This window comes from Etheostoma cragini, chromosome 15 (genome assembly GCF_013103735.1).
Source record: "Etheostoma cragini isolate CJK2018 chromosome 15, CSU_Ecrag_1.0, whole genome shotgun sequence".
NCBI classification, from domain to species: domain Eukaryota; kingdom Metazoa; phylum Chordata; class Actinopteri; order Perciformes; family Percidae; genus Etheostoma; species Etheostoma cragini.
The window spans coordinates 22,730,333-22,736,188 of NC_048421.1; the positions used below are offsets into that span (position 1 = coordinate 22,730,333).

The 5,856-nt window shown below is 39.8% G+C and overlaps 1 long non-coding RNA gene across 1 annotated transcript in view; it reads left to right on the forward strand.

The window, feature by feature from the left end:
• The window catches only part of LOC117957748, a 19,307-nt gene that overhangs the window by 10,868 nt on the left and 2,583 nt on the right, over positions 1-5,856 (forward strand). Inside the window, exon 2 of the long non-coding RNA XR_004659584.1 lies at positions 431-440. This is a non-coding gene — a long non-coding RNA (uncharacterized LOC117957748). The remainder of the gene's footprint in view (positions 1-430; positions 441-5,856) is intronic.

The window sequence follows — 5,856 nt, forward strand, 5'->3', positions numbered from 1 at the left end:
CCCCCCCCCCCCCGCCCCCGATTCCGCCCTGTCATGGCTGTCCACTCCTGGTAGCGCCGGAGGACCGGAGGCTGTTTGTTAGCCTGCTGTCAGCCAGAGTTCTTCAAGAGTTTGGGGAACATTCAACGCTGTCGGTGAGTTTGTGACTCAGAGAAACCATCGAGTGTTGAGTGTACCCTTACACTTGAGCTCACATCGGTCTAAAACACACCAGACACAGGTGTAACTAACAATCAAATGACATTAACAGTGGCTGAATTTCATTGCGATGCTCCCATTCAAGGCCTGCTGTTGAAAAACTGCTTACTTACTCTAAAGACTCTGACACACCAACCTTACGGCCGACAGACTGCAGAAAAGGCAGTCGGACCGATCAGGTGGCCCCCGTCGAGCCAAAAAAGGGCCTCAGAACACACTGAAACATCTTTAGGACATAATACGTCTCCATAACTATAATACGTCACCATAACCATTAGGGGGGGGAATCACCAGACACCTCCCGATACAATATCATCACGACACTTATGCCACGATACGATATTATTGCGATTTTATACATTTTTCAACAATCTGCAATTTATAGCCTTTTTTTCCAACTTCTCATTTTTCCCAATTTCAAATGAATGTCAACATCTGTTTTAGCTAAAAAGATTAATTTCTCTGTTTGTTCATCTCACTTCAGTGTTATTGCTGCATAATGGGACAAACTTACCAACACATACAGTATATAATAAAAGAAAATGAAAATATCGCGATACTGGTCTGGCTTCTCCCGAATTTCAAAGCTGAGCGTAACGGCGGCTCGTTCGGAATGCGATCTCGTATTTTACGATAGTACAATGGTTCACCGAAACGTGTTTCTGAAATTTATTTAAGCGAGAAATAGGCCGTGCAGTTGCAGAATCTGTCTGTTTTTTGGTCGACTAAGGTCCGATTTTTGTCAGGGTTAAAATGAGTGCTGATGATTTGCTAAGCAACGACTGGCACTCCACCAATCAGATTGGTCACTGAGCCCAACTGCCGATAATCGGGTTGCTGTGTCAGCGCCGTTATGCTTCTCCTACTTAATGCGGTGAAAAAGAGCTTATTGAAGCAAGCACTTTGATTATTAAGAATGTAAATGACCTGAGCATAGGCATAATTTACCCCCAATATTCAAAACTGGCCAGTGCAACCTGTACCCTAAAAACCTTATATAATTCTCTATCCATGACTAAAGACATTTGCAACATGCAGTGATGCAGAAAAAGCACAAATTGTTGCAGAAACATTCCCCAGAACGCAGAAAATGAAGATGAATGAAGAACTGATTTTCAAGCAGTTACAATATAACCATGCATCACAATTCCCGCATTAATACAATTTTCATGACATTTGATAAGATAGGATAATACAGGCTTTAGTCTTTATTGTAACGGGAATATTCCTTATTTTTTGTCAGCATTCAACTAAAGACATCTCAACATTGCAGCCCCTTAAGGAAGCTGCATTAGTGACAAATAACGACTAAAATGACTTCCACTTTCACTCATCACAGCAGATATTATCGCAATGGAACATTTATGTTAAAATATAGGCAAGCATCTATGATTCCTTCCCACATGCAGGGGATATTTAAATTTGTTTAAAGACCACCCGCTCCCCAAAAGAGGAAAAAATAACCATTCAGGGGGCTCAAAACATGTATGCCAAAACATTTTGAACAACACAGGCCAATAATCAATCATCATCAGCATACACATTCGCCAAAATGCAGTAAAATGAAGTGTTTGACACCCAAAATTGTTTCCCCATTGTTGAAACACAGCCTATGCCCTTTAGACCTCCACCAACGCAAGTTTCCGGTTCACATTCATCGCTGTCGGTGGGTTGGTGATGGTGTCAACTCGCCGGCCGGTGAATGACAGCCGTGTCCATGCACGGCCACGTTTCCTGAAAGCGTTGCCCGGATCATCTGCGTCTGCATCTGCCCAGTTGATGGGTTGTCTGGGAAATAAAGTGTGTTCCTTTTCTTAATTTAGACAATGCATTGTCAAAGAGATGGAGACATGAATAAAGACTTTGGAACATGTTGAAATTGTCATGAACGTTGTGTTGTGTTGCAACTACTCTACGCCCACCTGTAAGGGAATTTGGTGGACCAAAAAGTGGTGGACTACCTTAAAATTGATCATTTCAATATTGAACACAACAGTGTTTTGGTTTTATTGATGCTTAAAAAAGGACAGAAATGTGGGAGAATCAGACCAGGGCTCAGACATGCAGTAAAGAAATGTCAAAAATGGAGGCAGGAGAGAAAAACAAGAAAAACAAGAGGAAAAGCTGAGAGATAATAAGTGACAGTGGAGAGTTTCGGTTTGCTGGGGGGAAAAAAAACATGATGATGAGATGACATAAGGCAACAGGACTCCAAGTTGCCTTCAGGCTCTGCAACAAGGTCACTGAGCTAGCTGCCTTTACACACAGCCTGCAAAGCCACTCGTTAGCACCAGAGGAAGAACCGCCCTCCATGGACCTCAGTCCCATTCCTGAGGGTACACATAGTCCTGGTTAATTGGTACTGAGTTGTAACAATGTGTGTATTAACTGTAAAGTCCTGTTGGTGATCATCGTTAACATGCAACTAATACAAACAGTACATCTGTTTATTTTTATAAAGGTCCTACTCTCTATTCTCATATCCTATCTCACGTTGCTGCTCGCTAATTCCTGATAATGGACACCTCGTCTGCATTACCCGTTCCATGTTGAGCGTAAAAAGCATTTAGCTAAGCATTGATCTAATAATGCCATTAATCACAAGATAGCTTGCATGATTGCAGTATTTCTCATGAAAACCCATGTGTCTGGAAATGAAAATGCTCAACTGTCCATTAAAGGCCTTGAGGCATATTCACCGTCACAAAGCAGTGGCATAATGGAGACGCTGAATCCCCAATTTGTCCCATGTGTGAATGTTGAATGGTGCTTGTCGAGGACATGCAAGGACAAAACGTCACAACTCTGACTTTGTTACCAATTTATTTCAATTCCCTCGCACTTGCGGAATTATTTAATACAGACCTCTCAAAAAGAATCAGTTCCCAGAGAGACCATGGCCATCTTTAGCAGTCACTGGGTCTATCACAATGCCACAATGTGCATGTTGTCTATGCTACTGGTTTCAAGTCTACAACTAGAAGACCTGCAGAGGGACATAGTTTCACTAAGAATGTGTTTATTTTACAAATGGCAATGCAACATTTTAATTATTTTTATGTTATTGTTAAAAAGCACTTCTTAATAAGTAACACACAAAAATATTCACACGAAATTGAAAGGGCTGTTGCTGCTATCTTTCCAAGATTCAAGATTCCAGATTTCTTTATTGTCATACCACAGTATGCTGCAGTACAAAATATCGTGCAAAGTTCACAGCTAAAAAGAATTAATAAATGAATATGTGCGTAAATACTTCTGTGGGTCTGCAGAGCATGTAGACTGATAAATATAAATATATAACGTCTGATCAAAAGACTGAAAAATACAAATATCTAGATACTAGATACATACAGATGGGTTATTTTTTCATGTAGTGGTTCAATTTAGAGATTTTGGTCTTTTTTGCTTCCAAGTCTTCTTTTACTCTAATGAAAAGAAATCTTCCAAAATACACATTTATATCTTTATTTTAGACCTTTACCCGCCATCCGTTTTCATCTGTAGATTATGCTCATGTGCATATGTAACCCTTCTGTAGTCCTCGGGTCAAATTCAACCCCTTTAAAAATATATATCTATGTCTACATCTGAAATATGGGTTTCTTTTTGATCAAATTACAACAAAATAAGGATTGGATTCCATACTTCCAATTCTTTTTGTAAATACAATTGATCCTGACTTAACTCATCTGTACGTTCCTCTGATCTTGACTTTTAGTCAAAATATTTTAAAAATGTATGCTTTTTTGACTCAAATACTTCAATTCAATTAAATTTTTATTTATAGTATCAATTCATAACAAGAGTTCTCTTAAGACACTTTACAGATAGAGTAGGTCTAGACCACACTCCAGAATTTACAAGGACCCAACAGTTCTAGTAGTTCCCTCCAGAGCAAGCAACAGGGCGACAGTGGTGAGGAAAAACTGCCCTTTAGGAGGAAACCTCGGACCGACCCAGACCTACACCCGGACCCGGATTAGTAGTTTGTGGCATAGCAGGGCACTGTGCGGCATTACAAGGCCCAGCAGGGCACCGCAGATCGTGGCAGGATGTAACATGGCATCGCAGAACGTGTAGCGGGACCATGGCGACAGCTGCAACCATGATCTTGGAGCCTCCCTGATCCTAGGAAACATGCTGGGGGAAAATGAACATAAGGACTCCGGGGAATGACTCCCCAGAGCTGGGTTAAGTAGGTATAGTTCTATATAAATGAGGGTTATTGACCATGAATTCCAAAATGTAGTGTAAAACTAGTGACAGTAAGGTGGTGTGGGGAGTCTTTTTTTTTAAAGGACAACACAAGGGTTTCCACTCAAACAGCCCGTACATAGAATTCCTTCTCCAAATCCATAAACCATAGGTTATTGAGTAATCAAACATGCTGCCATTATCCATAATAATGTGTTAATAATAATAAGTGTTTCTCTTTGCTGCTGGAGTGTCTCTGTGTGTGCTAATGTGTCGTTGATGCGTTCTAATGTGTGCCTATGCACTTTTACCTGTGTCTACTGTGCATAATACTTATTTTATTCTCATGCCATCAACCTGCCAGTTGTCATGATCTGGAATACTGGTTGTGTCATTTTAATTTACGTCAATGTCTTTCTTGTTTTATGTCTATGTGTTGTGTTGTTGTAGCGTTTCTATTGTTGCTAGGGACTGCAGATGGAAATTAGCCTGTATGGCTAAATACAAAGTCAAATGTATGCAAATTAGGCGCTAATTCGTTGAAATGCGCTAATGTGGCGATTGTGGGACACAAATTGTACTGTATTCACCTTTTGTTTCTCCATTAAGTGCAGTAGGCTAGGCCACATTAGTCATTATGGCCATGATGCCTTAGCTAAACCTTAGCTAACTTTGTACGTTAGCTTACTAGCATGCATGCTAGCAAGACACAAATTAGCTATATTTGTTGTTGTTTTTTGGTCTTTTGGGTAATTAGCTGTAAATTTGAGGCACAGACAAAGTTTCATCTCCCAACCGTAGATTTTTTTATTCAATAAATATATTTCAATAAAAAAGGGAAGGTGCTCAAGCCCCGTCTGATGTCCATGTGTGGACCTGGTTCCTGTACCGTGTGTACACAGTCAGTTTACATTTTGTGTTATCTTTTGATGCTTTTTGTCAATGTTTTGAACTTTTTCTTATGTTCTTTTCACTTTTTTCAACACTTTTTTCCCCAATGTTTGCCACTTTTTTTTACCACCGTTATTTTTGGAATCTATGGTCAATAAACCTCATTTATAGGAAATTATACCTAACGTTTGAGTTAGAAAAGCAGAAATTAGGAATTATTTAGACTAAAATTAAAGGAATGGATGTGAGGGAGAACTACAGACTGGAATATGTCAACTTTTACTGTTACACTAATACTATATCAAAACCACTATGTAGGGAGGTCTTGGGACATGTATGCATGTATTGAGAAAAGCCACAAAAACATCGGGAAAAATGGTGGTAAAAAAAGGGGAATAAACAGAAAATAGCTGGGGGGAAAAAGAGAGACAAAACGGTGGAAAAACCGGGGACAAAATCCTTAAAAGAGATGACAAATACTGCAACAAAAACTGAAAAAAAAACTATCCAGAAAGGCGACAAAAAACTCTTGACAAAGCCGAGTATTGATTATTTGGGGGAGGGGGGGGG